Source organism: Salmo salar, chromosome 11, assembly GCF_965601325.2.
Source record: "Salmo salar chromosome 11, fSalSal1, whole genome shotgun sequence".
NCBI lineage: Eukaryota > Metazoa > Chordata > Actinopteri > Salmoniformes > Salmonidae > Salmo > Salmo salar.
The window spans coordinates 1,140,095-1,147,500 of record NC_138301.1 but is presented as its reverse complement, the minus strand read 5'-3'; positions in this window follow the sequence as shown (position 1 = coordinate 1,147,500).

The following is a 7,406-nucleotide window of genomic DNA, read 5'->3' as shown; positions in this document are numbered from 1 at the left end:
TAATAACCAGATTAAATCGGGTACGTTTTTTATCTGGATGTGAAAATACTGCCCCCTACCCTAGAGAGGTTAACTTTGCTTTCGAAGACCTTAGAAGGGCAGGGTAGGATAGATATAGGTCTGTAGCAGTTTGGGTCTAGAGTGTCTCCCTCTTTGAAGAGGGGGATGACCGCGACAGCTTTCCAGTCTTTGGGGATCTCAGACAATACGAAAGAGAGGTTGAACAGGCTATTAATAGGGGTTGCAACAATTTCAGCTAATAATTTTAGAAAGATAGGGTACAGATTGTCTAGCCCTGCTGATTTGTAGGGGTCCAGATTTTCCAGCTCTTTCAGAACATCAGCTATCTGGATTTGGGTGAAGGAGAAATGGGGGAGGCTTGGACAAGTTGCTGTGGGGGGTGCAGGGCTGTTGGCCAGGGTAGGGGTGGCCAGGTGGAAAGCATGGTCAGCCGTAGAAAAATGCTTATTGAAATTCTCAATTATCGTGGATTTATTGGTGGTGACAATGTATCCTAGCCTCAGTGCAGTGGGCAGCTGGGAGGAGATGCTCTTATTCTCCATGGACTTTACAGTGTCCCAAAACCTTTGGGAGTTTGTGCTGCAGGATGCAAATTTCTGTTTGAAAAAGCTACCCTTTGCTTTCCTAACTGCCTGTGTATATTGGTTCCTAACTTCCCTGAAAAGTTGCATATCGTGGGGGTTATTCGATGCTAATGCAGTATGCCACAGGATGTTTTTGTGCTGGTCAAGGGCAGTCAGGTCTGGAGTGAACCACGGCCTATATCTGTACCTGGTTCTACATTTTTTGAATGGGGCATGCTTATTTACGATTGTGAGGAAAGCACTTTTAAAGAAGAACCAGGCATCTTCTACTGACGGAATGAGTCAATAACCCTAACCCTAACCCTAACCCTTCCACGTTACCCGGGCCAGGTCGATTAGAAAGGCCTGCTCACTGAAATGTTTTAGGGAGCATTTGACAGTGATGAGGGGTGATCGATTGACCGCAGACCGATTACAGACGCAAGCAATGAGGCAGTGATCGCTGAGATCCTGGTTGAAGACAGCAGATGTGTATTTGGAGGGCAGGTTGGTTAGGATGATATCTTTGAGGGTGCCTGTGTTTACGGATTTGGGGTTGTACCTGGTTGGTTCATTGATAATTTGTGTGAGATTGAGGGCATCAAGCTTAGATTGTAGGACGGCCAGGGTGTTAAGCATGTCCCAGTTTAGGTCACCTAACAGCACGAGCTCTGAAGATAGATGGGGGGCAATGGAAATTTCCGGGTTTTTGGTGGCCTTCCTAAGCCAGGATTCAGACACGGCTAGGACATCCGGGTTGGCAGAGTGTACTAAAGCAGTGAATAAAACACACTTAGGGAGGAGGCTTCTAATGTTAACATGCATGAAACAAAGGCTTTTACAGTTAAGGAAGTCAACAAATGAGAGCGCCTGGGGAATGGGAGTGGAGCTAGGCACTGCAGGGCCTGGATTAACCTCTACATCACCAGAGGAGCAGAAGAGGAGTAGGATAAGGGTACGGCTAAAGGCTATAAGAACTGGTCGTCTAGTATGTTTGCAACAGAGAGTAAAAGGAGTAGGTTTCTGGGCACGGTAGAATAGATTCAATGCATAATGTACAGACAAAGGTATGGTAGGATGTGAATACAGTGGAGGTAAACCTAGGCATTGAGTGACGATGAGAGCGGTATTGTCTCTAGAAACATCAATTAAACCAGGTGAGGTCACCGCATGTGTGAAAAGAGTCTATACCTTAAGAAATTAAAGGCTGACATTGTGTTCTTCGAAGAAACACATCTTACAGCCAGTGAACAGAAGAAAATAAAGAGTGAATGGGTAGGACAAGTTCTTGCATCCTCTTTTAACTCTGAAGCATTTTTGATAAGTAGCCACATCCCCTTCTGTGTCAGTAACTCCATGTCTGATCCCTCATACAAGTTTGTTTTGGTGCAGGGGCATATGTATTCGGAGTCTTAGACCCTATTTCATGTTTATGCTCCTAACTTTAATGACCATATGTTTATTCAGAATGTCTTCTTTCAGGTTGCTCAAGCACCACCAGGATAGCTACTGGCTGGAGGAGACAGCATTTTTTATTTATATACAGTTCTTGATAGGTCCTCTGATAAACCCTCCCCCCTTACCAAAGCCGCCAAGCTCACCATGTCATTCATGAAGGATCTCAATTTACTAGACATCTGGAGACAGATGGACCCACAGGATAGGGTCAACTATTTTTATTCACACCCACACAACACACACACAGATAGCATTTTGCTATCAACCAAACTGTTGAGTAGAGTATTAGATATCAATTATCTCCCCAGATTGCTTTGTGACCATTCTTCTCTGGTATTATCAATCTCCATTCCTACCGAGGTAAATGGAGCATATAGATGGAGACTAAATGCTACACTCCTGAAGCAACGTGAATTTTGTGCATTTATGAAAGAGCAGATCAATATTTTTACTTTGACAAACAAATCCTCTGCTCCTGACAGTTTCATTCTTTGGGACGCATTGAAAGCCTATCTGAGGGGACAGATCATTGCCTATACTAAAGGGTTAAAAGGATAACAGTGCCAAACTGAATGTCCTTGAATCTGAAATCTTTGAGCTAGAGAAAACCTACCAAAGAGGCCAGACTAAAGATCTATACAGGCTTTTGGTAAATAAAAAACTGAAATATAATACTCTGAACACGTATCAAGTTAAGAGGACCATCACTAAATCAAAACAGCGTTACTATGAACTTGGAGAGAAAGCACACAAAGTATTGGCATGGCAACTGAAAGTAAGAGGACAATTAATGCTATAGAAACTCTTACTAATGAGATATCTTTCAACCCTACTTAAAGTAATGATACTTCTAAGAAATACTACGAGGACCTCTATACTTCCCAATCAAGTGATGATCTATCAGAGATTGACTCTTTTCTCTCCTCTCTCAACCTCCTATGCCTTAGAGGAAGACAGAGAGTGCCTAAGTGAACAGTTCTCAGTCCCTAAATTGTTGGAGGCCATTAAATCTTTACCTTCTAATAAATCTTCTGGGGAGAATGATTTCCCTCTAGAGTTATATAAAGAATTTAAGGAGCAGTTGGTACCCTACCTTATGGAGGTACTTAAAAAAAAGCCGGGGAGGACAACTGCTTTCCAGAGTCTTTCTCTCAAACTGTGATTACATGAATTAACAAGGGGAAAAACTAGCTAAAGTGCACCTCCTATAGACCAATCTCTCTCCTTAATACAGATTGTAAACTGGTCACCAAGATGCTATCTAAGAGATTGGAGTCATGCCCCCCCCCGTACCCATAAATTATCACTTTTTGCGGACAACCTTACCTTATTTCTAACGAACCCAGAACATTCCCTCTCTCTCTTACAAAACCTATTACAGTATTATAGTTATTTCTCTGTATATAAGGTCAATTTTGATAAAAGTGAAATATTTTCATTGTCTGTCTTCAACCACAATGCATTAGTTTCTTTTGAGAAGGTTGCCTATGGACTTGGGCATAATGGTGGATGGTAACCTGAGTAATCTCTTTAAACTCAATCTGTCCGGCTTGCAAAAGGTGGAAGGTGACCTGTGTAAATGGATGGACTTGCCTCTCACTCTACTGGGTAGAATTTATGAAATTAAAATGAAGTCCTACCCAGATTTCTATATTTGTTTCAATATCTCCTCCATCCCTGAGCCGGCAGCATTCTTTTCCTCTCTCGACAAGCTGACGAGACGATTTATCTGGCACGGCAAAACTCCTAGGGTTAGCCTGGACAAACTGACCCTTGATAACGGTCAAGGGGTCTTAAACCTCCCCAATTTCAGAATGTATTACTGGGCTGCGCAGTCTAGACTTCTGGCTCAGAGGTTTGAAAATGGTCCTTCTCCCTCATGGTTGAACATTTAAAAGTTTGAGGTACATGAGGACACTGGGGAAGAATTGTTTTACAAATGGGACAAGAAATCTATAAAATCTATTACAGATAACCCTTCAATTATACATTCGGTCCTGGCATGGTGCAAACTGCATGAGCTGTTCAGATGAGAGGGATTTCTTTCCCCTAAAACCCCTTTATGGAACAATAGATTGATTCCTATGTTTTTCCAGAATAGTAATTTTAGATCATTGTCTGATAAGGGTATCACTCTTCTGGAACATTGATATGAGGAAGGAGTACTTCTGTCTTTTGATCAGCTGAAACAGAAATACCACTTGCCTAACAGGGACTTCTTTAGTTACCTACAACATTTTATTAGAGTGAATCTCTAGGGCCAAGGGAACCTAGCTAAGATATCACCTATTGAACAACTCTGCCATGCAGACCAACCACTGTTTATTAAGACAATTTTTAGTGTTTGTGACGCTCTTATGTCAGGACTACCACTGCCTGATCTAAATAAACCCTGATTTAGATGGGGGAAATATCTGGGTATTAATGTTGATGAGGGACTATGGAGTGACCTCTGCAGGGATGGTGTTACATCCACATTGAACTCCAGATAAAGACTGATCCAGTTTAATTTCCTCCATCAGCTCTATATCTATATCTAGATTGCACAAGTTCAACCCTAATATCTCATCCCTATGTTTTAGATGTGGCTCAGATGAAGTAACATTCCTCCATTCCACTTGGCAGTGTTTAAAACTACACAGCTTCTGGCAAGGGGTCTGCGATACCATATGATCAATTCATGGGGCTGCAATCCCTTTAGACCCAGAGGTCTGTCTACTGGGCAACTTTACTAATTCCAATCTTAGGCAAAGCAACACTATAAACCTAACAGAAATATTACAAGCGATAGCCAAGAAATATATTGCCATGAAATGGAAATCAGATTCCCCCCTGCCAGTTGCAATGTGGCTGTCTGACGTTAATTGATTATATGGAGAATCTCCCCTCACATCACTGTGATTGCATCTCTGTATAATCCTCATGTATTGTTTCACACTTAATGTATAATATGTAGCTTACTGCAGGTGACCATATGATAGAATGTCTCTTTTTTTAATTATTGTTTTTATTGCATTTACTTTCTTGTCTGTTGTCTTGTAAGGTTATTGTCACTTTTTTATATTGTAATCTAATATCTTCTCATTTTTGTTTTGAATGTTCTTAATTGGAAAATGCAAAAAGAAAACATGAAAAAAAAAAAAATCATGACAGAATGGAGAGAAAACAAAACTGTCTCGAGTCTTACTGTTTAGCTTTTTTAATTAACCTTCAAGCCCTAAAGTGTAGTGTACTTAAACTTCAAGGCATAACAAATAGGATCCCTGACCTTTACACCATACAGCATTAAGTCTTTAACCTCTTGGGGCTAGGTGGGACGCTAGCGTGCCACCTGTGGTGCACTCCATCAACAGCAGGTGCATTTCAAGAGCGGCAAATTTGAATCCAAATAAATGTCAAAATTCAAATTTTTCAAAAATACAACTATGTTACACCATTTGAAAGATAAACATCTCCTTAATCTAACCACGTTTTACGATTTCAAAAAGGTTTTACGGCGAAAGCATAAATTTAGAGTATGTTAGGACAGTACATTTACAAGAGTTGTGTGTAATGTTTTGTCAAGTCAAAGACAGGGTCACCAAAACCATAAAACCAGCTAAAATGATACACTAACCTTTTACAATCTCCATCAGATGACACTCCTAGGACATTATGTTAGACAATGCATGCATTTTTAGTTCTATCAAGTTCATATTTATATACAAAAACAGCGTTTTACTATGGCATTGATGTTGAGGAAATCGTTTCCCTCCAATAACCGGCAGTCAAGTCAGCGTCACAAATTAAATAATTAAAATTAGAAAACATTGGTAAAATATTATATTGTCATTTAAAGAATTATAGATTTACATCTTTTGAACGCAATCAACTTGCCAGATTTAAAAATAACCTTACTGGGAAATCACACTTTGCAATAATCTGAGCACTGTGCCCAGAAAAATACGCGTTGCGATACAGACTAGACGTCATGTTGGGGAGATCTAAAATCGAAAATACTATGTAAATAATCCATTACCTTTGATTCTCTTCATCAGATGTCACTTCCAGGTATCACAGGTCCATAACGAATGTAGTTTTGTTCAAAAAAGCTCATCATTTATGTCCAAAAATCTCCGTCTCGTTAGCACATGATGTAAGCCAGCCGGACTTCTCGTCATGAACGAGGGGAAAAAATATATTTCCGTTCGTTCAAACATGTCAAACGTTGTATAGCATAAATCATTAGGGCCTTTTTTAACCAGAACATGAATAATATTCAAGGTGGACGAATGCATAGCCTTTTATAACGTATTGGAACGAGGGTACCCAACATGAAGTAGCGCGCCAGGTGTCTAATGGGACATCACCGTTCCATGGCTCTTGTTCGGTCAGATCTCCCTCCAGAAGACTCAAAACACTTTGTAAAGGCTGGTGACATCTAGTGGAAGCAATAGGAAGTGCCAAAATATTCCTAAACCCCTGTGTTTTTCAATGGGATAGGTTTAAAGTCAATACAACACATCAGGTATCCACTTCCTGTCAGAAAATGTCTCAGGGTTTTGCCTGCCAAATGAGTTCTGTTATACTCACAGACACCATTCAAACAGTTTTGGAAACTTTAGAGTGTTTTCTATCCATATATAATAAGTATATGCATATTCTAGTTACTGGGTAGGATTAGTAACCAGATTAAATCGGGTACATTTTTTTTATCCAGACGTGCAAATGCTGCCCCCTAGACCCAACAGGTTAACCTTAGAGAGACAGAGTGTATGGCATCGCACCTTAAAGCTCCACTGCACAGTGTACTCAACATGTGTGTGTCTTGCTGTTTATTGTGTGGTGTATAACCAACGTGCTTAAATCATTACCACCCACAACTACAACGGGATACAACTATTAACTTCAGATAGCCACATTGCAACTGGCAGGGGGAATCTGATTTATATTTCATGGCAATACATTTCTTGTCAATCGCTACTAATTTTTCTGTTAGCTTTATAGTGTGGCTTTGCCTAAGATTGGAATTGGGTCAGCTGATTTGAAAATAGGGTGATGAGAGAAACTCTAAAAAAGTATAACAATTGCGCTTGGTTCAAAGAACCAGTGTTACGTTCGTAACCTCCAGTAGCCTAGTGGTGGCAGGTAGCTTAGTGGTTGGAGTGTTGGGCCAGTAACCAAAAGGTTGCTGGATTTAATCCCCGAGCTGACAAGGTAAAAAATCTGTTGTTCTGCCCCTGAACAAGGCAGTAAACCCACTGTTCCCTGGTAAGCCATCATTGTAAATAAGAATTTGAACTGACTTGCCTAGTTAAATAAAAGTAAAAATAAACACTAGATGCTGTTGTAATAATTAGAGTTGCTTCTGTTTTCTTCCCACAA